Below are 27610 nucleotides of genomic sequence, written 5' to 3'. Positions count from 1 at the left end.
GGGAGAGATCAAATCGTGTGTGTTGCAGCCCCCTAACCTCAAGTATATATAGGGGAAGGGGAGGGGCTGCGCCCCCAAAACCCATCTAGGGTGCGGGGAAGGAGCCAATATCATATAGCTCCTTTGATCTCTATCTTGGGGCTCCATGATCATCTTGTCACCGGCATGACACCATGATCTCCATCATCGTTTCTCCATGAAGTTGCTCGCCAACTATTACTTCTACTACTATGGCTACCGGTTAGCAATAAAGTAAAGTAATTACACGGCGTTGTTCAATGACACGCATGTCATACAATAAATAAAGACAACTCCTATGGCTCCTGCCGATTGTCATACTCATCGACATGCAAGTCGTGATTCCTATTACAAGAACATGATCAATCTCATACATCACATATATCATTCATCACATCCTTTTAGCCATATCACATCACATAGCATACCCTGCAAAAACAAGTTAGACGTCCTCTAATTGTTGTTTGCATGTTTTACGTGGCTGCTATGGGTTTCTAGCAAGAACGTTTCTTACCTAAGCAAAACCACAACGTGATATGCCAATTGCTATTTACCCTTCATAAGGACCCTTTTCATCGAATCCGTTCCGACTAAAGTGGGAGAGACAGACACCCGCCAGCCACCTTATGCAACTAGTGCATGTTAGTCGGTGGAACCGGTCTCACGTAAGCGTACATGTAAGGTTGGTCCGGGCCGCTTCATCCCACGATGCCGTCGAAACAAGATTGGACTAGTAACGGTAAGCATATTGAACAAAATCAATGCCCACAACTACTTTGTGTTCTACTCGTGCATAGAATCTACGCAATAGACCTAGCTCATGATGCCACTGTTGGGGAACGTAGCAGAAATTCAAAATTTTCCTACGTGTCACCAAGATCTATCTATGGAGAAACCAGCAACGAGGGGAAGGAGAGTGCATCTACGTACCCTTGTAGATCGCTATGCGGAAGCGTTCAAGAGAACGGGGTTGAAGGAGTCGTACTCGTCGTGATCCAAATCACCGGAGATCCTAGTGCCGAACGGACGGCACCTCCACGTTCAACACACGTACAGCCCGGTGACGTCTCCCATGCCTTAATCCAACAAGGAGGGAGGGAGAGGTTGAGGAAGACTCCATCCAGCAGCAGCACAACGGCGTGGTGGTGGTGGAGGAGCGTGGTACTCCAGCAGGGCTTCGCCAAGCATCGCAAGAGACGAGGAGGGAGAGGGGTAGGGCTGCGCCAGGGAGAGATCAAATCGTGTGTGTTGCAGCCCCCTAACCTCAAGTATATATAGGGGAAGGGGAGGGGCTGCGCCCCCATCTAGGGTTCCCTCCCTAGGGGGGCGGCAGCCCCCAAAACCCATCTAGGGTGCGGCCAAGGGGGGAGAGAGGGGGGGCGCACCTAGGGTGGGCCTTAAGGCCCATCTGGACCTAGGGTTTGCCCCCTCCCACTCTCCCTGCGCCTTGGGCCTTGGTGGGGGGGCGCACCAGCCCACCTGGGGCTGGTCCCCTCCCACACTTGGCCCACGCAACCTTCTGGGGCTGGTGGCCCCACTTGGTGGACCCCCGGGACCCTCCCGGTGGTCCCGGTACGTTACCGATAAAACCCGAAACTTTTCCGGTGACCAAAACAGGACTTCCCATATATAAATCTTTACCTCCGAACCATTCCGGAACTCCTCGTGACGTCCGGGATCTCATCCGGGACTCCGAACAACATTCGGTAATCACATACAAACTTCCTTTATAACCCTAGCGTCATCGAACCTTAAGTGTGTAGACCCTACGGGTTCGGGAACCATGCAGACATGACCGAGACGTTCTCCGGTCAATAACCAACAGCGGGATCTGGATACCCATGTTGGTTCCTACATGTTCCACGATGATCTCATCGGATGAACCACGATGTCGAGGATTCGATCAATCACGTATACAATTCCCTTTGTCTAGCGGTATTGTACTTGCCCGAGATTCGATCGTCGGTATCCCGATACCTTGTTCAATCTCGTTACCGGCAAGTCTCTTTTACTCGTTTCGTAACACATCATCCCGTGATCAACTCCTTGGTCACATTGTGCACATTATGATGATGTCCTACCGAGTGGGCCCAGAGATACCTCTCCGTTTACACGGAGTGACAAATCCCAGTCTCGATTCGTGCCAACCCAACAGACACTTTCGGAGATACCCATAGTGCACCTTTATAGCCACCCAGTTACGTTGTGACGTTTGGCACACCCAAAGTATTCCTACGGTATCCGGGAGTTGCACAATCTCATGGTCTAAGGAAATGATACTTGACATTAGAAAAGCTTTAGCAAACGAACTACACGATCTATGTGCTAGGCTTAGGATTGGGTCTTGTCCATCACATCATTCTCCTAATAATGTGATCCCGTCATCAACGACATCCAATGTCCATGGTCAGGAAACCATAACCATCTATTGATCAACGAGCTAGTCAACTAGAGGCTTACTAGGGACATGGTGTTGTCTATGTATCCACACATGTATCTGAGTTTCCTATCAATACAATTCTAGCATGGATAATAAACGATTATCATGAACAAGGAAATATAATAATAATCAATTTATTATTGCCTCTAGGGCATATTTCCAACACTCGCCTCTTCCGATTCCACCTCTCTCCAGACGCCACGTGTCAATAACCAAGGCTAATGTATTTGCAACCACTCTCCAGCATCAGTATGCACTCTACAAATCACATCGCAGTTAAACCACACCAGACATTTCACATCGGTGTCTAACTGAGACATAACGGCACCTACCAGGCCGACTCTCCATAATCATTTACTACATCGCTCCAAATTACATCCATTCGGTAAATTCTTGTATCAACACCATGTTTTCTCGTTTTCCTTTTGGAGATTATTTGCATCAGATCAAAATCATAATTATTTAAATATTTTCACACATATACTTTACAAAATATTTCTCTTTTCTTCAGATGTAAGAGCAAATTTTTTTAATACATTACAACATCTAGAACCGGGTGCCTCAAACCCTGATAATACACCCGGGACGACAGTCTGGTCACTAACTGTTTAAAAAAGAAAACAACTCAGACATGCCACTAAAAGCGAGTTGAAACGCTCGGGCTTAGCGGCAATCTTCATATCCATCGAAAATACGGAACGGATATGACGTGGCCCATGCATGATCGGGCACATCCGCCACGTACGGTACTGCCCACGCTAGCGCACTTCAACCTAGATATATTCGTCCCCATTCTCTCCACTGACCAAACCCTAACCACTCCACTCCCCTTCACCAAGAAAACTCTCATACGACAATCTCTGCCTTCTCTAACATGGACGACAAAGAGCATGAATCCTATACCTCCAGATTCATTGACGCCGAACTCATTCCACGCGACCCGAGGATGACATGACCGCGCACTTGCACTTCATTTGTGAAATCAATTACTTGAGGCGTGCCCAGTCACTGTCCGGCTTGCGCTCCGTTACTCCCAGGAGGACGCCTGCCCACGGGAGCACTTCCAGTCCTGTCGTCCAAAATCCATTGCATTTGTCTAAATGGCACATGGTTGCGCTGCAAGGTCTGTCACTGCTACCTCACCGCAACAGGTGTAGTCCATTCGCCACCCGAACGCGATGGCGAATGCACAAGGCCTTCATTGGCGCGCCAAGCAGGAAATGAATGCATGGGCGTCGTCCAACTCAAACATGATGTGATTGAAGGAAATATGCCCTAGAGACAATAATAAAGTTATTATTTATTTCCTTATTTCATGATAAATGTTTATTATTCATGCTAGAATTGTATTAACCGGAAACATAATACATGTGTGAATACATAGACAAACTGAGTGTCACTAGTATGCCTCTACTTGACTAGCTCGTTAATCAAAGATGGTTATGTTTCCTAACCATAGACAAAGGAGTTGTTATTTGATTAACAGGGTCACATCATTAGTTGAATGATCTGATTGACATGACCCATTCCATTAGCTTAGCACCCGATCGTTTAGTATGTTGTTATTGCTTTCTTCATGACTTATACATGTTCCTATAACTATGAGATTATGTAACTCCCGTTTATCGGAGGAACACTTTGGGTACTACCAAACATCACAACGTAACTGGGTGATTATAAAGGAGTACTACAGGTGTCTCCAAAGGTACATGTTGGGTTGGCGTATTTCGAGATTAGGATTTGTCACTCCGATTGTCGGAGAGGTATCTCTGGGCCCTCTCGGTAATGCACATCACATAAGCCTTGCAAGCATTGCAACTAATATGTTAGTTGTGAGATGATGTATTACGGAATGAGTAAAGAGACTTGCCGGTAACAAGATTGAACTAAGTATTGGATACCGACGATCGAATCTCGGGCAAGTAACATACCGATGACAAAGGGAACAACGTATGTTGTTATGCGGTCTGACTGATAAAGATCTTCGTAGAATATGTAGGAGCCAATATGGGCATCCAGGTCCCGCTATTGGTTATTGACCGGAGACGTGTCTCGGTCATGTCTACATTGTTCTCGAACCCGTAGGGTCCGCACGCTTAAGGTTTCGATGACAGTTATATTATGAGTTTATGAGTTTTGATGTACCGAAGGAGTTCGGAGTCCCGGATGAGATCGGGGACATGACGAGGAGTCTCGAAATGGTCGAGACGTAAAGATTGATATATTGGAAGCCTATGTTTGGATATCGGAAGTGTTCCGGGTGAAATCGGGATTTTACCGGAGTACCGGGAGGTTACCGGAACCCCCTGGGAGCTATATGGGCCTTAGTGGGCTTTAGTGGAAAGGAGAAAGGGGCAGCACAAGGTGGCTGTGCGCCTCCCCCCTTCCCCTAGTCCTATTAGGACTAGGAGAGGTGGCCGGCCCCCTCTCTCTCTTTCCCCCTCAAGGAGTCCTATTCCAACTAGGATTGGGGGGGGGGGATCCTACTCCCAGAGGGAGTAGGACTCTCCTGGCGCGCCCTATGTGGCCGGCCAGCCTCCCCCCTTTTGTTCCTTTATATACTGAGGCAGAGGCACCCCAGAAACACACAAGTTGATCCACGTGATCTATTCCTTAGCCGTGTGCGGTGCCCCCAGCCACCATATTCCTCGATAATACTGTAGCGGAGTTTAGGCAAAGCCCTGCTGCTGTAGTGCATCAAGATCGTCACCACGCCGTCGTGCTGACGGAACTCTTCCCCGACACTTTGCTGGATCGGAGTCCGGGGATCGTCATCGAGCTGAACGTGTGCTCGAACTCGGAGGTGTCGTAGTTTCGGTACTTGATCGGTTGGATCGTGAAGACGTACGACTACTTCCTCTACGTCGTGTCAGCGCTTCCGCAGTCGGTCTGCATTGGGTACGTAGATAACACTCTCCCCTCTTGTTGCTATGCATCACATGATCTTGCGTGAGCGTAGGAATTTTTTTGAAATTACTACGAAACCCAACAGTGGCATCCGAGCCTAGGTTATTATGTTGATGTTATATGCACGAGTAGAACACAAGTGAGTTGTGGGCGATATAAGTCATACTGCCTACCAGCATGTCATACTTTGGTTCGGCGGCATTGTTGGACGAGACGACCCAGACCAACATTACGCGTACGCTTACGCGAGACCGGTTTCCCCGACGTGCTTTGCACATAGGTGGCTTGCGGGCGACTGTCTCTCCAGCTTTAGTTGAACCAAGTGTGGCTACGCCCGGTCCTTGCGAAGGTTAAAACGGAGTCTATTTGACAAACTATCATTGTGGTTTTGATGCGTAGGTGAGATTGGTTCGTTCTTAAGCCCGTAGCAGCCACGTAAAAACTTGCAACAACAAAGTAGAGGACGTCTAACTTGTTTTTGCAGGGCATGTTGTGATGTGATATGGTCAAGGCATGATGCTGAATTTTATTGTATGAGATGATCATGTTTTGTAACCGAGTTATCGGCAACTAGCAGGAGCCATATGGTTGTCGCTTTATTGTATGCAATGCAATCGTGATGTAATGCTTTACTTTATTACTAAACGGTAGTGATAGTCGTGGAAGCATAAGATTGGCGAGACAACAACGATGCTACGATGGAGATCAAGGTGTCACGCCGGTGACGATGGTGGTCACAACGGTGCTTCGGAGATGGAGATCACAAGCACAAGATGATGATGGCCATATCATATCACTTATATTGATTGCATGTGATGTTTATCCTTTTATGCATCTTATCTTGCTTTGATTGACGGTAGCATTATAAGATGATCTCTCACTAAATTATCAAGAAGTGTTCTCCCTGAGTATGCACCGTTGCCAAAGTTCGTCGTGCCCAGACACCACGTGATGATCGGGTGTGATAAGCTCTACGTCCATCTACAACGGGTGCAAGCCAGTTTTGCACACGCAGAATACTCAGGTTAAACTTGACGAGCCTAGCATATGCAGATATGGCCTCGGAACACGGAGACCTAAAGGTCGAGCGTGAATCATATAGTAGATATGATCAACATAACGATGTTCACCATTGAAAACTACTTCATCTCACGTGATGATCGGTTATGGTTTAGTTGATTTGGATCACGTAATCACTTAGAAGATTAAAGGGATGTCTATCTAAGTGGGAGTTCTTAAGTAATATGATTAATTGAACTTTAATTTATCATGAACTTAGTCCTGGTAGTATTAGCATATCTATGTTGTAGATCAATAGCTCGCGTTGTTGCTTCCCTGTGTTTATTTTGATATGTTCCTAGAGAAAATTGTGTTGAAAGATGTTAGTAGCAATGATGCAGATTGGATCCGTGATCTGAGGTTTATCCTCATTGCTGCACAGAAGAATTATGTCCTTGATGCACCGCTAGGTGACAGACCCATTGCAGGAGCAGATGCAGACGTTATGAACGTTTGGCTAGCTCAATATGATGACTACTTGATAGTTTAGTGCACCATGCTTAATGGCTTAGAATCGGGACTTCAAAGATGTTTTGAACGTCATGGACCATATGAGATGTTCCAAGAGTTGAAGTTAATATTTCAAGCAAATACCCGAGTTGAGAGATATGAAGTCTCCAACAAGTTCTATAGCTAAAAGATGGAGGAGAATCGCTCAACTAGTGAGCATGTGCCTAGATTGTCTGAGTACTACAATCGCTTGAATCAAGTGGGAGTTAATCTTCCAGATAAGATAGTGATTGACAGAATTCTCTAGTCACCATCACCAAGTTAGTAGAACTTCGTGATGAACTATAATATGCAAGGGATAACGGAAACGATTCCCAAGCTCTTCGTAATGCTGAAATTGACGAAGGTAGAAATCGAGAAAAACATCAAGTGTTGATGGTAGACAAGACCACTAGTTTCAAGAAAAGGGCAGAGGGAAGAAGGGGAACTTCAAGAAGAACGACAAGCAAGTTGCTGCTCAAGTGAAGAAGCCCAAGTCTGGTTCTAAGCCTGAGACTAAGTGCTTCTACTGCAAAGGGACTGGTCACTGGAAGCGGAACTACCCCAAGTGATTGGCGGATAAGAAGGATGGCAAAGTGAACATAAGTATATTTGATATACATGTTATTGATGTGTACTTTACTAGTGTTTATAGCAAACCCTCAGTATTTGATACTAGTTCAGTTGCTAAGATTAGTAACTCGAAACGGGAGTTGCAGAATAAACAGAGACTAGTTAAGGGTGAAGTGACGATGTGTGTTGGAAGTGGTTCCAAGATTGATATGATCATCATCGCACACTCCCTATAATTTCGGGATTAGTGTTGAACCTAAATAAGTGTTATTTGGTGTTTGCGTTGAGCATGAATATGATTTGATCATGTTTATTGTAATACGGTTATTCATTTAAGTAAGAGAATAAATTGTTGTTCTGTTTACATGAATAAAACCTTATATGGTTACACACCCAATGAAAATAGTTCGTTGGATCTCGATCGTAGTGATACACATAATCATAATATTGAAACCAAAAGATGCAAAGTTAATAATGATAGTGCAACTTATTTGTAGCACTGCCGTTTAGGTCATATTGGTGTAAAGCGCATGAAGAAACTCCATGCTGATGGGCTTTTGGAATCACTTGATTATGAATCACTTGATGCTTGCGAACCATGCCTTATGGGCAAGATAACTAAAACGCCTTTCTCCGGAACAATGAAGCAAGCAATAGATTTGTTGGAAATCATACATACTGATGTATGTGGTCCGATGAATATTAAGGCTTGCAGCAGGTATCATTATTTTCTGACCTTCACAGATGATTTGAGCAGATATGGGGATATCTACTTGATGAAACATAAGTCTGAAACATTTGAACAGTTCAAAGAATTTCAGAGTGAAGTGGAAAATCATCGTGACAAGAAAATAAAAGTTTCTACGATATGATCGCAGAGGTAAAATATTTGAGTTACGAGTTTGGCCTTCAATTAAAACAATGTGAAATAGTTTCACTACTCACGCCACCTGGAACACCATAGTGTAATGGTGTGTCCGAACGTCATAACCGAGCTTTATTAGATATAGTGCGATCTATGATGTCTCTTACCGATCTACCACTATCGTTTTGGGGTTATGCATTATAGACAGCTGCATTCACGTTAAATAGGGCACCATCTAAATCCGTTGAGACGACACCGTGTGAACTATGGTTTGGCAAGAAACCTAAGCTGTCGTTTCTTAAAGTTTGGAGTTGCGATGCTTATGTGAAAAAGTTTCATCTCGATAAGCTCAAACTCAAATCAGAGAAATATGTCTTCATAGGATACCCAAAGGAGACAGTTGGGTACACCTTCTATCACAGATCCGAAGGCAAGACATTCTTGCTAAGAATGGATCCTTTCTAGAGAAGGAGTTTCTCTCAAAAGAAGTGAGTGGGAGGAAAATAGAAAACTTGATAAGGTAATTGTACCTTCTACCTTATTGGAAAATAGTTCATCACAGAAATCTGTTCCTGTGACTACTACACCAATTAGTGAGGAAGCTAATGATGATGACCATGTAACTTCAGATCAAGTTACTACCAAATCTCGTAGGTAAACCAGAGTAAGATCCGTACCAGAGTGGTACGGTAATCCTATTCTGGAGGTCATGTTACTTGACCATGACGAACTTACGAACTATCAGGAAGCGATGATGAGCCCAAATTCCGCAAAATGGCTTGAGGCCATGAAATCTGAGATGGGATCCATGTATGACAACAAAGTATGGACTTTGGTTGACTTGCCCAATGATCGGCAAGCCATAGAAAATAAATGGATCTTCAAGAGGAAGACGGACGCTGATAGTAGTGTTACTATCTACAAAGCTGGAATTGTCGCAAAAGGGTTTCGACAAGTTCAAGGTGTTGACTATGATGAGAGTTTCTCACTCGTATCTATGCTTAAGTCTGTCCGAATCATGTTAGCAATTGCCGCATTTTATGAAATCTGGCAAATGGATAAACAAAACTGCATTCCTTAATGGATTTACTAAAGAAGAGTTGTATACGATGCAACTAGAAGGTTTTGTCGATCCTAAAGGTGTTAACTAAATATGCAAGCTCCAGCGATCCATCTATGGACTGGTGCAAGAATCTCGGAGTTGGAATATACGCTTTGATAAGTTGATCAAAGCATATAGTTTTATACAGACTTACGGTGAAGCCTGTATTTACAAGAAAGTGAGTGGGAGCACTACAACATTTCTGATAAGTATATGTGAATGACATATTGTTGATCGGAAATAATGTAGAATTATTCTGCAAAGCATAAAGGAGTGTTTGAAAGGAGTTTTTCAAAGAAATACCTCGGTGAAGCTGCTTACATATTGAGCATCAAGATCTATAGAGATAGATCAAGACGCTTGATAAATTTTTCAATAAGTACAAACCTTGACAAGATTTTGAAGTAGTTCAAAATGGAGCAGTCAAAGAAAGAGTTCTTGCCTGTGTTACAAGGTGTGAAGTTGAGTAAGACTCAAAGCCCGATCACGGCAGAAGATAGAAAGAGAATGAAAGTCATTCCCTATGCCTCAGTCATAGGTTCTATAAAGTATGCCATGCTGTGTACCAGATCTAGTGTATACCCTACACTGATTGGCATGGGAGTACAATAGTGATCTAGGAGTAGATCACTGGACAGCGGTCAAAATTTATCCTTAGTGGAATAAGGGTATGTTTCTCGATTATGGAGGTGAAAAAAAGGTTCGCCGTAAAGGGTTACGTCGATGCAAGTTTTGACACTGATATGGATGACTCTAAGTCTCGATCTAGATACATATTGAAAGTGGGAGCAATTAGCTAGAGTAGCTCCGTGCAGAGCATTGTAGACATAGAAAATTGCAAAATACATAACGGATCTGAATGTGAAAGACCGTTGACTAAGATTCTCTCACAAGCAAAACATGATCACACCTTAGTACTCTTTGGGTGTTAATCGCATAGCGATATGAACTAGATTACCGAATCTAGTAAACCCTTTGGGTGTTGTTCACATGGCGATGTGAACTATGGGTGTTAATCACATGATGATGTGGACTATCGATGTTAATCACATACTGATGTGATCTAGATTATTGACTCTAGTGCAAGTGGGAGACTGAAGGAAATATGCCCTAGAGGCAATAATAAATTTATTATTTATTTCCTTATTTCATGATAAATGTTTATTATTCATGCTAGAATTGTATTAACCGAAAACATAATACATGTGTGAATACATAGACAAACAGAGTGTCACTAGTATGCCTCTACTTGACTAGCTCGTTAATCAAAGATGGTTATGTTTCCTAACCATAGACAAAGGAGTTGTTATTTGATTAACGGGGTCACATCATTAGTTGAATGATCTGATTGACATGACCCATTCCATTAGCTTAGCACCCGATCGTTTAGTATGTTGCTATTGCTTTCTTCATGATTTATACATGTTCCTATAACTATGAGATTATGTAACTCCCGTTTACCGGAGGAACACTTTGGGTACTACCAAACGTCACAACGTAACTGGGTGATTATAAAGGAGTACTACAGGTGTCTCCAAAGGTACATGTTGGGTTGGCGTATTTCGAGATTAGGATTTGTCACTCCGATTGTCGGAGAGGTATCTCTGGGCCCTCTCGGTAATGCACATCACATAAGCCTTGCAAGCATTGCAACTAATATGTTAGTTGTGAGATGATGTATTACGGAACGAGTAAAGAGACTTGCGGTAACGAGATTGAACTAGGTATTGGATACTGACGATCGAATCTCGGGCAAGTAACATACCGATGACAAAGGGAACAACGTATGTTGTTATGCGGTCTGACCGATAAAGATCTTCGTAGAATATGTAGGAGCCAATATGGGCATCCAGGTCCCGCTATTGGTTATTGACCGGAGACGTGTCTCGGTCATGTCTACATTGTTCTCGAACCCGTAGGGTCCGCACGCTTAAGGTTCGATGACAGTTATATTATGAGTTTATGAGTTTTGATGTACCGAAGGAGTTCGGAGTCCCGGATGAGATCGGGGACATGACGAGGAGTCTCGAAATGGTCGAGACGTAAAGATTGATATATTGGAAGCCTATGTTTGGATATCAGAAGTGTTCCGGGTGAAATCGGGATTTTACCGGAGTACCGGGAGGTTACCGGAACCCCCTGGGAGCTATATGGGCCTTAGTGGGCTTTAGTGGAAAGGAGAAAGGGGCAGCACAAGGTGGCTGTGCGCCTCCCCCCTTCCCTCTCTCTCTTTCCCCCTCAAGGAGTCCTATTCCAACTAGGATTGGGGGGGGGGATCCTACTCCCAGAGGGAGTAGGACTCTCCTGGCGCGCCCTATGTGGCCGGCCAGCCTCCCCCCTTTTGGTCCTTTATATACTGAGGCAGAGGCACCCCAGAAACACACAAGTTGATCCACGTGATCTATTCCTTAGCCGTGTGCGGTGCCCCCAGCCACCATATTCCTCGATAATACTGTAGCGGAGTTTAGGCGAAGCCCTGCTGCTGTAGTGCATCAAGATCGTCACCACGCCGTCGTGCTGACGGAACTCTTCCCCGACACTTTGCTGGATCGGAGTCCGGGGATCGTCATCGAGCTGAACGTGTGCTCGAACTCGGAGGTGCCGTAGTTTCGGTACTTGATCGGTTGGATCGTGAAGACGTACGACTACTTCCTCTACGTCGTGTCAGCGCTTCCGCAGTCGGTCTGCGTTGGGTACGTAGATAACACTCTCCCCTCTCGTTGCTATGCATCACATGATCTTGCGTGAGCGTAGGAAATTTTTTAAAGTTACTACGAAACCCAACAGTGATGTGCCTGCCATGTGAGGCAGCGACCGCGGCACACGAGAACATCCCTCACGGCGGTGGACATTACCAAGGTGGTGTTGCATTTGCGCCCTGTATGGTGCACCAACTTAGGCATAATAGTATGGATTTGAAGTTTCTATTTTGAAATATCTGATTGTGAAATCAATTACTTGAGGCATGCCTAGTCACTGTCCCACTTGCGCTCCGTTACTCCCGGGAGGAGGCCAGCCGATGGGAGCACTTCCAATCCTGCCGTCCAAAATCCATTGCATTTGTCTAAATGGCACATGGTTGCTTTGCAAGGTCTGTCACCGCTACCTCACCGCAACAGGTGTAGTCCATTCGCCACCCGAACACGATGGTGAATGCACAAGGCCTTCGTTGGCGCACCGAGCAGGAAATGAATGCATGGGTGTTGTCCAACTCAAACATGATGTGATGTGCCTGCCATGTGAGGCAGCGACCGCGGCACATGAGAACATCCCTCACAGCGGTGGACGTTACCGAGAGAAGGCCAGCCAACAACAGCACTTCCTGTCCTTCCACCAAAAATCCATTGTGTCTGTCCAAATGGCGCATGGTTGCCCTGCAACGTGTGTCGTCACTGCCTCACAGGAGCCGGTGCGGTTCGTTTGCTGCCCGAATGCGGTGGCGGATGAACAACCCCTTCGTTGGCGCGCCGAGCAGGAGATGAATGCATCGGCGTCGTCCAGCTCAAACATGACATGACACTTTTTCTCTCCAAATCGACACTTAATTTTACCGCCTCCTTCCTAAACATTAACAAACCAAGCATACATCATTCCTTATTTTTATTGCCTAACTTCCTAAATATTTGCCCAAATAATTCAGGACATCTGATGTCTAACTTCCATAACTTCTATTTATTCTACCGCTTGCCGCACATACAAAACAGATAGCACGTATACCCACAACCCACGTATCAGACACCGTCACCGTTACAAGCAGAACACTACCAGGAAAAGAGACGATGCCACACACACACACACTCAACCGCCCCTTGTCGGAATGGGTCCCACACTTGCTCTTATCAGGCTAGGTGTACACAGCTTCCTTCCTCCAAGCAGTATCTATATGAACCAAGCTCATGCACCGAACACAGATAGAGTTCAAGACAGGTGGTACATATAGACACAAAGCCTCATGAACCCTGTTCACCATTGGAATACACGCCTCAGCCGCTCCTCTAATTAAGCGCTGCCTTCCCCACTTCCTCTCTTACCACTACCACAATCACTTTCACTTCTCTCCAACCGGAGCTCACGAGGAGAAGGAAAACCACATAGTCCCTCTCGCGTTGTCGGTCAGCCATGATCAAGATCATCAGTACTTAACGTGACTTCACACGCACATCCTCTGCATTTACTCTCTTCCTTCTTGATTCCCGCCGCTCTGTAATCAACCTGCTCTTCAGCTGAACAAGTATAGCTCACTTTCCTCCTGGAAAAAAAATAACAAGCAAATCTTATTACAAAACTAAGCTCTTTCACTCAAGAACCGATCCATACAAGATACGATTCTTCCACTCGCATTTTCATTCATACTTCCTACCTACAAATTCCATCCTCGCCATTTCATACACTCATGTTTTGGAATGAACTCCCAGCCATGGAATTTTCTAATCTCAGGTAGATTTACTGTACACATACTTAGCAAAAGTACCAGTTGACTGTCCAAACGGTTTTACCTTTCATTACATTAATGACTCATGATAGTAATACAATAGCAAGATTTATATCCTAAGTGCCACCTTTAACCTGTAAGACGTTCATTACATTCTTATGGCATGAACAGCAAAGCATTTCTTATCTTCCAACATCAATATACACTAAAGTATCTAACTTATGCCCTTCACAGTTCACCAATGAAAAAAATTAATATTATTATTTGCTAAACATGTTCTCCGTCTATTTTGCAACCAAGTTCAATACTTGTCTATAGAAAAGGTAGGAACTTCTCTTATAGCTGCAGTCAACTATTTTTTTACTAATTCAAAAGTTCGTTACTAATTTGCAATGCTTTAAATAAAATTAACATATAAATACATTTTCTTCTAAAACATAATTATTTAAAAGTATTACACATAGACTACAAACACGAGGAATAATAAAATATTTTGCCTCTATTTTCCCTGTTCTCCATGCAAATGGAAAACATTTCAAACCAAACAATACTTGCAACTTCATTACATACGATGACACACTTTACTTCCGTCAAAATGTATATTTTAGAAAAGGTACGAACTTCTCTTATAGCTGCAGCCTACTCTTTTATTTATTAATTCCGAATTTCTTTACTGATTAGCATTCTTTAAATAAACTTAAGATATGAATACATTTTCTTCTGAAATATAACTATTCACAAGTATTACACGTAGACTACAAACACGAAAAATAATAAACATTTTTTCCCTATTTTCCCTATTCTCCTTCCAAATTGCAAATATTTCAAATGAAACAATACTTGCAATTTCATTATCTGCTATGACACACGTTCCTTTCGTCAATATATGTATTTTATAATTAAGGTACAACTAAATAAGAAACTTGTTAAATCTATACTTAGCAAACAGTACATGCAGGAAGAACAAAGCCTTCCAAACCACATGTGAACAATTGGATATGTTCTTCTTGTCACCTTCTGCGTTCTGTCATTAAATTTGTTCCTTACAGAAAATGATATTGCAGAACAAGTAATTCAGCACGAATTGCTTGCAATACATCTGCCAGTACAGTACACTATACCATACAAACAAATTAAAACTTGAACTAAAGTTATACACACACTAAAAGTAGTATCTACTTCCCTCTTCATCTGTTCATACCTTGATCTTACTTTCTCCTTACTTACATAAGTTTAACATCTGCAAAGAAGCGCACGTGCATCTACACATTGTTCTTCCGATCACTTCTAAGAACTGATGTCTCTTTACATTTCAAATACAGCAACCATTGCAAGTCAGATACAGGGAGTGCTACATCGCTCAGATGCAGCTTCAGGCCCGTCCATTCTACTCCATCGGGTTCCCTTTGGTAGCAACAAGGGTCCACGCAGCGGTAAATGGGTTCACTTTGGAAGAATTGCTCAACAAGATACATCCATTAATCTGTGATCGAGGGACGATCACAGCCCATGCTGCATCAGACAAAGAGGCAATCTTCTCTTTCACAAACGACACTGACGCCCCTCTAGGATACCAGCTGCTTACCGGTTGCATGGAGTGCATAACACAAGCAGGCAGTCTCAAGTTCAAACAGTGGCTCCCAATAGATGAACTGGGTTTTGATGTTGCGGAGCAATGACTTCGTGTCTCTATCACAAATCTTCCCTTACATGTTTGGTCAGCAGCAGCTGTAGAGCATATTCTCAGTCCCTATTGTGCAGTGGAGCACATCACAAATCACACGGATCATCGAATACACATCAAAACCTACATATGCACAACATGGGCTTAGCACAGAATTCTTGTACCAGCTTCGATCCTGCTCTGCATTCCAGTAACCAAAGCTGATCCAGGAATGTGCATGGATACACAGCCATACAGAAAGGTTCATACATATCGTCTACATATCCACTACCGCCACTACGTCTACAAGCAGGATGAAGGCGCTACATACATGCCAATCACACAAGTTCCTAGGTATGAGAATACATACAACACCAACGAAGTTGTCTGCTTTCTTCCACCAGAATTGGTTGATGAGCAGATCATAAAGGAGCTATCCACAACGGTTGTCGTCTCAGGCACCTCCAAGCAAGCCGACGCACTATGGAAAGATGTATACTACCTCTACCTAGGTTTAGATCTAAGAGACATCAGGATCAACACAATGAGCAAAGATCAGCAGATCATTATACTACCAGACAACGCAGCAGGTGCAGCAATCCAAAGCAAAATTCTATCAACAGAGCTCACATCCATGGCACATGTCACCCCATGGAGCCCATATATTGGCTCCATCAACAACACACTCACCACCTGTGCCCAGCTCATGATCAACAGGATCCCGGCGCATTTTTGCACGCAGAAGCTGATGAAACTTCTTGCACAGTTCTGCTACATGGAGATCCTGGACAAAAACGCTAAACTACTGCTAACATGTGAATCATATCGATGCATAGTTTAGTGCAACAGCCCGGCTGCGATTGCAAAGAGCCTGCTTGCAAAGGTTGTGGACATAGAGATAGATTCCACCATGGTGCTTCATCCAGACCCAGATGTGACTGTAAGGACAGCTAACATTCTGATCGACGTACAGCGAACTGCGCCTACCATCAATGACATGATCACTGTCTAGGCACTTCATGAACGCAACCAAATAGTACTAATCATCGGTATGACCGCTGTCTTTACTTCTTTGCCTTGTTGCACCTCTGTTTTATTTGATCTTCATAAATAACTTCCTAACACATTCACCATTTACATAGCAACCGTGCCAGGACTCTCACATCAACAGCATCTACCCTACGTTCACTTTTGCTACATCATCGAAACGAAGCCATATCGACGATGCCTGCTACCACGCTCTTCTGCACCTTATGAATACCTCTGCACCAGATCCTATGCTCTCACACAAGAGCCTATGGGACTGTTCTTGTCGGGGATATACCCTGCGGTATGACCCGGACGGACTTGGCGTTTCATTGGTAACCCGCCAGAGGATTGGCGACTCACATGTCTGGCGGTTCACTAGTGTGACGACTCACGAGCCTGAAGACTCATTGGTGACCCGGCGGGTGTTTCAGATGGATGACAAGGCCCAAGGCCTAGAAGGCCGGCTCATGTTATGATGGGTCGAGTTAAGAGGAAAGACATAAGGAATATTCTCCTACAAAGGAAGCAAGACTAGGACTCCACTTGTAATAGAGTAATCCAAATCCTACTAGGACTAGTCATATAACCCGCCCCTTCAACATATATAAGGAGGGGAGGGCACCCCAAGAGGGACAAGAAACAATCTCTAGGGCTAGACACAAAGGGGGAGCCGGCTTATGCGGCGACTCTCTCATGAGCATAATGAGATCTAGCCACAAACAACATGTAGGGCTATTACCGGATGATGTTTCCCGAGGCCCGAAGCTGTCTAAATCCTTGTCTTGTGTTGCGTCTCTCGATTCCTCTCAACCCCTCTCAAGCTACTACAAAGATGCGCTGGCCTCATGACTAAGTACTCACACTAGGACATCTGTCGTGGTAATTCCACGACAGTCCTCACGACTAAGTCCTCACACTGAATACTCCATATATGTGGTTTCGATTAACCCGACTTGACTTTGGATGATAAGTCGCCATATATGACAATCATAAACATTTGGAAGTTTTGGCTTCTAAAGATTGGGTTATCACCCTTACTGCACAAGTATCCTAAACCGGCAGTATGATTCAATATCATAGGAACCGGTTTTCCAAACCGGATTATATTATTCAAATCTTTAATAGCTGATAACCCACAAGTATAGGGGATCACAACAGTTTTCGAGGGTAAAGTATTCAACCCAAATTTATTGATTCGGCACAAGGGGAGCCAAAGAATACTCTCAAGTATTAGCAGCTGAGTTGTCAATTCAACCACACCTGGAAACTTAATATCTGCAGCGAAGTATTTAGTAGCAAAGTAATATGATAGTAGTGATAACGGTAGTAAAAGGTAACAGTAGTAAAAGTAATGTTTTTGGTATTTTGTAGTGATGATAGCAATAGCAACGGGAAAGTAAATAAGCGAAGAACAATATATGGAAAGCTCGTAGGCAATGGATCAGTGATGGAGAATTATGCCGGATGCGGTTCATCATGTAACAGTCATAACCTAGGGTGACACAGAACTAGCTCCAGATCATTGATATAATGTAGGCATGTATTCCGAACATAGTCATACGTGCTTATGGAAAAGAATTTGCATGACATCTTTTGTCCTACCCTCCCGTGGCAGCGGGGTCCTTACGGAAACTAAGGGATATTAAGGCCTCCTTTTAATAGAGAACCGGAACAAAGCATTGACACACAGTGAATACATGAACTCCTCAAACTACGGTCATCACCGGTAAGTATCCCGATTATTGTCACTTCGGGGTTAACGGATCATAACACATAATAGGTGACTATAGACTTGCAAGATAGGATCAAGAACACTCATACATTGATGAAAACATAATAGGTTCAGATCTGAAATCATGGCACTCGGGCCCTAGTGACAAGCATTAAGCATAGCAAAGTCATAGCAATATCAATCTCAGAACATAGTGGACACTAGGGATCAAACCCTAACAAAACTAACTCGATTACATGATAGATCCCATCCAACCCATCACCGTCCAGCAAGCCTACGATGGAATTACCTCACGCACGGCGGTGAGCATCATGAAATTGGTGATGGAGGATGGTTGATGATGACAATGGCGACGGATTCCCCTCTCCGGAGCCCCGAACGGACTCTAGATCAGCCCTCCCGAGAGGTTTTAGGGCTTGGCGGCGGCTCTGTATCGTAAAATGCAATGATTTCTTCTCTCTAATTTTTTTCTCCCCGAAACACAATATATGGAGTTGGAGTCGGAGAGGCAACAGGGGGCCCACGAGGTAGGGGGCGCGCCCTAGGGGGCAGGAGCGCCTCCCACCCTCGTGGAGAGGTGGTGGGCCCCCTGGCCTTCATCTTTTGCAGGTATTTTTCATATTTTCTGAAAAGTGGCTCCGTGAAGTTTCAGGTCATTCCGAGAACGTTTTCTCCTGCACATAAATAACACCATGGTAATTCTGTTGAAAACATCGTCAGTCCGGGTTAGTTCCATTCAAATCATGCAAGTTAGAGTCCAAATAAGGGCAAAAGTGTTTGGAAAAGTAGATATGATGGAGACGTGTCAACTCCCCCAAGCTTAAACCTTTGCTTGTGCTCAAGCAATTCAGTTGACAAACTGAAAGTGACAATTTTACAAACTCTGTTTGCTCTTGTTGTTGTAAATATGTAAAGCCAGCATTCAAGTTTTCAGCAAAGATCATAACTAACCACATTCACAATAACGCATAGGTCTCAAGTTTACTCATATCAATAGAATAATCATCTAGCGAGCCATAATAATAAATCTTGGATGACAACACTTTCTCAAAACAATCATAATATGATATAACAAGATGGTATCTCGCTAGCCCTTTCTGAGACCGCAAAACATAAATGCAGAGCACCTTTAAAGACCAAGCATTGACTAGACATTGTAATTCATGGTAAAAGAGATCCAGTCAAGTCATACTCAATGTAAACTAACAGTAATGAATGCAAATGACAGCGGTGCTCTCCAACTGGTGCTTTTTAATAAGAGGATGATGACTCGGCATAAAAGTAAATAGATAGGCCCTTCACAGAGGGAAGCAGGGATTTGTAGAGGTGCCAGAGCTCGGTTTTGAAATAGAGGTGAATAATATTTTGAGCGGTATACTTTCATTGTCAACATAACAACCAAGAGATGGCGATATCTTCCATGCTACACACATTATAGGTGGTTCCCAAACAGAATGGTAAAGTTTATACTCCCTCTTCCACCAACAAGCATCAATCCATGGCTTGCTCGAAACAACAAGTGCCTCCAACTAACAAGAGTCCCAGGGGGAGTTTTGTTTGCAGTTATTTTGATTTAGTTTGCATAAAGCATGGGACTGGGCATCCCGGTGACCAGCCATTTATCTCGTGACTGAGGAGCGGGGTCCACTCCTCTTGAGAATAACCCGCCTAACATGGAAGATGTAGACAGCCCTAATTGATACTCCCTCCGTCCGGAAATACTTGTCATCAAAATGGATGAAAAGAGATGTATCTAGAACTAAAATACATCTAGATACATCTCCTTTTATCCATTTTAATGACAAGTATTTCTGGACAGAGGGAGTACATGAGCTATTCGAGCATACAAAACAGGATATTTATTTGAAGATTTAGAGTTTGGCACATACAAATTTACTTGGAACGGCAGGTAGATACCGTATATAGGTAGGTATAGTGGACTCATATGGAATAACTTTGGGGTTTAAGGAGTTTGGATGCACAAGCAGTATTCCCGCTTAGTACAGGTGAAGGCTAGCAAAAGACTGGGAAGCGACCATCTAGAGAGCGACAACAGTCATGAACATGCATTAAAATTAATCAACACCGAATGCAAGCATGAGTAGGAGATAATCCACCATGAATATAAATATCGTGAAGGCTATGTTGATTTTGTTTCAACTACATGCGTGAACATGTGCCAAGTCAAGTCACTTAAATCATTCAGAGGAGGATACTGCCCTATCATACCACATCATAACTATCTCAATAGCATGTTGGCACGCAAGGTAAACTATTATAACTCATAGCTAATCAAGTATGGCACAAGAAACTATGATCTCTAGTTGTCATTGCAAACATGTTTATTCATAATAGGCTGAATCAGGAACGATGAACTAATCATATTTACAAAAACAAAAGAGGTCGAGTTCATACCAGATTTTCTCATCTCAGTCAGTCCATCATATATTGTCATAATTGCCTTTCACTTGCACGACCGAACGATGTGAATAATAATAATAGTGCACGTGCATTGGACTAAGCTAGAATCTGCAGGCATTCAATAAACAGGAGAAGACAAGGCAATATGGGCTCTTTTGTCAGATAAACAATAATGAATATAAGAGCCACTTCAACAATTTAATCATGGTCTTCTCCTATCGACCCCCAAAGAAAAGAAAAGAAATAAAACTATTTACACGGGAAAGCTCCCAACAAGCAAAAGACGAACAGGAAATATTTTTAGGTTTTCTTTTTAATTACTACTACAAGCATGGAAATTAAACTGATTAAAAGCTACAACTATTTTTTTGGTTTTTCTTAAGGTTTATTAAACACACAAGAAGAAAGCATAAAAGGGAAATAAACTAGCATGGATGATACAATGAAAAAGTATGAGCACCGACATCTAGCAATGAGTGTGTGAACATAAATGTAATGTCGGTGGGAAATACGTACTCCCCCAAGCTTAGGATTTTGTCCTAAGTTGGTCTATGGCCACGGCTGGCTTGGCGGATATCCATAATAGTTGCTGGGGTCATACTGCGATGCAGCGGCTATCACCTGCTGAGCTGCAGCGTGGCGACGAACGGCCTCCGCTCTCCTCTCGTACTCATCTGCCTCCTCTCTGGTAATAGTATATCTTCCTTTTGCCTGATAATCAAAGAAGGCAGGAGCAGGGAGAGTAATACAGACAACACGACGTCTGTCAAAGATTAGTCGATACTGGAGAGGTGATTCGTTCCTCTCGACAAACTGGTGGTGAACCATAGCATTAAAATCTAGATAATCAGTAGGTAATTCAATATCATCTTCGCGTATGGCTACACGGGTTGCATAAATTCCACCAAAGAAATCTCCATTAAATCTATTAAGGTGCAACCTACGTGCGACAATGGCTCCCAAATTATAAGATTGGTCTCCTAACACAGCACTCCTAAGAATACTGAGATCGGGGACAGACATGTGACATGCCTCATCTTTACCATTGATGCATCTACCTATGAAGAGAGCAAAATAATGTATAGCAGGAAAGTGAATGCTCCCTATGGTAGCTTGTGTAATATCTCTAGATTCTCCTACAGTTATGCTAGCAAGAAAATCTCTAAATTCAGATTTGCGAGGATCCCTTATACTACCCCATTGTGGAAGTTTGCATGCAGTGGTAAAATCCTCGAAGTCCATAGTGTAAGAATTATCGTAAAGATCAAACAGGACAGTTGGAGAATTACGTGAAGTTGAAAATTCAAACCTCCTCACAAAGGTACTGGTGAGGCTGTGATACTGGCTGCACTTCTCTTCCTCGAAACTCACAAGATCAGCGTTATGCAAATATGCGTTGAATTCTTCCTTAATTCCTGCTCGATCCATAAAGTTCTCAGAAGGCCATTCACAAGGACGCACTGAGCGTCTCTTGGTGGCTCGTCGTCAGCATCACGCATTGCAAGCCTGGGTCCTTGCTTCCTTGAAGAACCACCTTGGAACATTTTCCTAAGCATATTTCTTCCTCTGAAAAATTCTGAAATTTTTTAGTAACTTCAAAATAATAGTAAACCGAACTCAATAATATTGATAGCAACTACTCCTACAAGTGCCTAGAGACTATATCATGCATCAAAACTACTTGGAACCATATAAATTTGACATGCAAGCTCAAGAACAGGGTCACCTAAGCAGCAAAAATTTGCAATGAATAAAGCACTAGAACAAAAACTAATTGGACCAATGGAGGAGTCACATACCAAGGAACAATCTCCCCAAGCAGTTTTGTGAGAGGTGCTTTGAGCAAGGAGATCGAAAATGGCAGCAAAATGAGCTAGAACTTGTGCTTGAGCTGGATATTCGTGTTTGTGGGAGGAAGATAAAGTGTGTGGGTGCAGGAATAAGTGGAGGAGGGCCACCGTGGGCCCACGAGGCAGGGGGCGCGCCCAGGGGGTAGGGCGCGCCCTCCACCCTCGTGGGTAGGTGGTTGGCCCCCCTGCTGTGTTCTCAGTGCCAAATATTCTCAAATATTCTAGAAAAAATCATATTTAAATTTCAAGGCATTTGGAGAACTTTTATTTTTGAGGTATTTTTATATTGCATGGATAATCAGATAACATACAAAAAAATATTTATTTTTATTTTATTTAATATAAATAACAGAAAGTAAAAGTGGGGTACAGAAGGTTGTGCCTTCTAGTTTCATCCATCTCATGATCATCAAAAGGAATCCTCTAACAAGGTTGATCAAGTCTTGTTAACGAACTCATTCCAAATAACATGGAACTGAAGAAATTTCGAATAACACTATGTTACCTCAACGGGGATATGCACATCCCCAATAATAAGAATATCATATTTCTTCTTGACAGTAGGAAGAGGAAATTCAAAACCTCCAAATATAATCGATGGAATTATACCAATAGAATTGATACTGTGGACTTGAGGTTGTTTCCTCGAAAAGTGTACCGTATGCTCGTTACCATTAACATGAAAAGTGACATTGCCTTTAGTGCAATCAATAACAGCCCCTGCAGTGTTCAAGAAGGGTCTTCCAAGAATAATAGACATACTATCGTCCTCGGGAATATCAAGAATAACAAAGTCCGTTAAAATAGTAACGTTTGCAACTACAACAGGCACATCCTCACAAATACCGACAGGTATAGCAATTGATTTATCAGCCATTTGCAAAGATATTTCAGTAGGTGTCAACTTATTCAAATCAAGTCTACGATATAAAGAGAGAGGCATAACACTAACACCGGCTCCAAGATCACATAAAGCAGTTTTAACATAGTTTCTTTTAATGGAGCATGGTATAGTGGGTACTCCTGGATCTCCAAGTTTCATTGGTATTCCACCCTTAAAAGTGTAATTAGCAAGCATGGTGGAAATTTCAGCTTCCGGTATCTTTCTTTTATTTGTAATAATATCTTTCATGTACTTAGCATAAGGATTGGTTTTGAGCATATCAGTTAATCGCATACGCAAAAAATAGGTCTAATCATTTCAGCAAAGCGCTCAAAATCCTCATCATCCTTTTTCTTGGATGGATTGGGAGGAAAAGGCATGGGTTTCTGAACCCATGCCTCTCTTTCTTTACCATGTTTCCTAGCAACAAAGTCTTTCTTATCATAACATTGATTCTTTGATTGTGGGTTATCAAGATCAACAGCAGGTTCAATTTCTATATCATTATCATTACTAGGTTGAGCATCATTATGAACATTATCATTAGCATTACCACTAGTTTCAGGTTCATTACCAGATTGTGTTTCAGCATCAGAAATAGAAATATCATTTGGATTCTTAGGTGTTTCAACAATAGGATCTCTAGAAGCATGCAAAGTCCTATTATTTTTCTTTTTCTTCTTTTTAGAGGAACTAGGTACATCTATATTATTTCTCTAAGAATCTTGCTCAATTCTCTTAGGGTGGCCTTCAGGATACAAAGGTTCCTGAGTCATTCTACCAGTTCTAGTAGCCACTCTAACAGCATTATCATTATCTTTACTATTCAATTCATTGAGCAAATCATTTTGAGCTTTAAGTACTTGTTCTACTTGAGTGGTAACCATGGAAACATGTTTACTAATAAGTTTAAGTTCACTTTTAACATTAGCCATATAATCACCCAAGTGTTCAAGCTTATTTGAATTGTATTTCAATTGTCTACCAAAATAAGCATTAAAGTCTTCTTGCTTAGCCATAAATTTATCAAACTCATCTAAGCATGGGCTAGCAAATTTAGTAAATGGGATTTCAGCTTTATCATATCTATAGAGAGAATTTACCTTTACTACCTGTGTCGGGTTATCAAGACCATGAGTTTCTTCAATAGGAGAAGGATTTGGATTATATGTTTCTTCAACAGGCGATAAATTAAGACCATGTATTTCTTCAATAGGAGGTAAATTCTTAACATCTTCAGCTTTAATACCATTTTCTTTCATAGATTTCTTTGCCTCTTGCATATCTTCAGGACTGAGAAATAGAATACCCCTCTTCTTCGGAGTTGGTTTAGGAATAGGCTCAGGAATTGGCTCCGGAGGTGTCCAATTATTTTCATTTGTCAACATATTATTCAATAGAATTTCAGCTTCATCCGGTGTTCTTTCCCTGAAAACAGAACCAACACAACTATTCAGGTAATCTCTGGAGGCATCGGTTAGTCCATTATAAAAGATATCAAGTATTTCATTTTTCTTAAGAGGATGATCAGGCAAAGCATTAAGTAATTGGAGAAGCCTCCCCCAAGCTTGTGGGAGACTCTCTTCTTCAATTTGCACAAAATTATATATATCCCTTAAAGTAGCTTGTTTCTTATGAGCAGGGAAATATTTAGCAGAGAAGTAATAAATCATATCCTGGGGACTACGCACACAACCAGGATCAAGAGAATTAAACCATATCTTAGCATCACCCTTTAATGAGAACGGAAATATTTTAAGGATGTAAAAGTAACGAGTTCTCTCATCTTTAGTGAACAGGGTGGCTATATCATTCAACTTAGTAAGATGTGCCACAACAGTTTCAGATTTATAACCAAGAAAATGATCGGATTCAACCAAAGTAATTATATCATGATCAACAGAGAATTCATAATCCTTATTAGTAACAAAGATAGGTGAAGTAGCAAAAGGAGGGTCAGGTTTCATTCTAGCATTTAGAGATTGCTTACTCCATTTAGCTAATAACATTTTGAGTTCATTTCTATTTTTGCGAGCTAAAATAGCGAAAGAAGCTTCTTGATCAAAAACATAACCCTTAGGAATAACAAGTGATTCTTCATCATCACTTTCATCAGTATCATTAGATTCAATATTTTCAATTTCTCTAGCCCTAGCAAGTTGTTCATCAAGAAAATCACTAAGTGACACAGTAGTATCAGGCATAGAGGTAGTTTCATCATAAATATCATACATAGCAGAAGTGGCATCATCAAATGTTGGGGAACGTAGTAATTTCAAAATTTTCCTACGCACACGCAAGATCATGGTGATGCATAGCAACGAGAGGGGAGAGTGTTGTCTACGTACCCTCGTAGACCGTTCGCGGAAGCGTTATATCAACACGGTTGATGTAGTCGTACGTCTTCACGTCCGACCGATCCAAGTACCGAAAGCACGGCACCTCCGAGTTCTGCACACGTTCGGCTCGGTGACGTCCTCGCCTTCTCGATCCATTAAGAGGGGCGAAGTAGTAGATGAGTTCCGACAGCATGACGACGTGGTGACGGTGTTGGTGAAGAACAATCTCCGCAGGGCTTCGCCTAAGCACTACGAAAACTATGACGGAGGATAAACTAGAGGGGATGGGTTTGCCGGCACACGGCTTGGTGTTTCTTGATCTGTCTTTGGTGCTAGCCCTACCCCTCTATTTATATGTTGAGCCCTGGGGTCGAAACTTGGAGTAAAAGCCTCCTCAAAGTCGGTTTCACCCGAAAGGCAAGAGTCCTTCTCGGACTCCAGGGCTAGACGCCAGGGTTCCTGGCGTCTAGCCTCTGGTCTCCGCAAAACTTCCTTTTGCACTTTCCAAAAGCCTCGTGGGCTTTCCCCTTTGGCCCAGATAAAGTGTTCTCGTGCCCAAACATTTCGGGAAACATCCGGAACCCCTTCCGGTGAATTCCGGAACCCTTCCGGAGATCAAACACTACTATCCCATATATCAAACTTTATCTTCGGACCATTCCGGAGTTCCTCGTCATGTCCGTGATCTCATCTCGGACTCCGAACAACATTCGGTCATCAACATACATAACTCATATAGTACTATATCGTCAACGAACGTTAAGCGTGCGGACCCTACGGGTTCGAGAACTATGTAGACATGACCGAGACACCTCTCTGGTCAATAACTAATAGCGGGACCTGGATGCCCATATTGGCTCCTACATATTCTACGAAGATCTTTATCGGTCAGACCGCATAACAACATACGTTGTTCCCTTTGTCATCGGTATGTTACTTCTCGAGATTCGATCGTCGGTATCTCAATACCTAGTTCAATCTCGTTACCGGCAAGTCTCTTTACTTGTTCCGTAACACATCATCCCGCAACTAACTTATTAGTTGCAATGCTTGCAAGGCTTATAGTGATGTGTATTATTGAGTGGGCCCAGAGATACCTCTCCGACAATCGGAGTGACAAATCCTAATCTCGAAATACGCCAACCCAACAAGTACCTTCGGAGACACCTGTAGAGCACCTTTATAATCACCCAGTTACATTGTGACGTTTGGTAGCACACAAAGTGTTCCTCCGGTAAACGGGAGTTGCATAATCTCATAGTCATAGGAACATGTACAAGTCATGAAGAAAGCAATAGCAACAAACTAAACGATCAAGTGCTATGCTAACGGAATGGGTCAAGTCAATCACATCATTCTCCTAATGATGTGATCCCGTTAATCAAATGACAACTCATGTCTATGGTTAGGAAACATAACCATCTTTGATCAACGAGCTAGTCAAGTAGAGGCATACTAGTGACACTCTGTTTGTCTATGTATTCACACATGTATTGTAGCGACCAGACCTCAAACAGTCTGATCTCTGTGCTCCGGTGTCATCCCTGGATCAGTAATGCTGACACCACACAGTACTCGGAGGATTTATAACAGAGTTGCAATCACACACTTATTACATCGAGTGTCTCAATAGAGAACTTATCACAATAAATATGGCTTAATGCCATTTAATAACGATAACAACGGAAGGCTTGGAAGATAAGTGAGTCCATCAACTCCAACGGCATCACTGAGTATAGAACCACGACCTAAAAACTCCTTAATCGTCGTCTGAAAAGTCTGCAACATTAACGTTGCAGCCCGAAACG

This window comes from Triticum urartu, chromosome 5A, assembly GCF_056163025.1.
Source record: "Triticum urartu cultivar PI428250 chromosome 5A, HENAU_Tu73, whole genome shotgun sequence".
Lineage (NCBI taxonomy): Eukaryota > Viridiplantae > Streptophyta > Magnoliopsida > Poales > Poaceae > Triticum > Triticum urartu.
The sequence above is the reverse complement of the archived record's forward strand: the minus strand, read 5'-3'. Positions refer to the sequence as shown.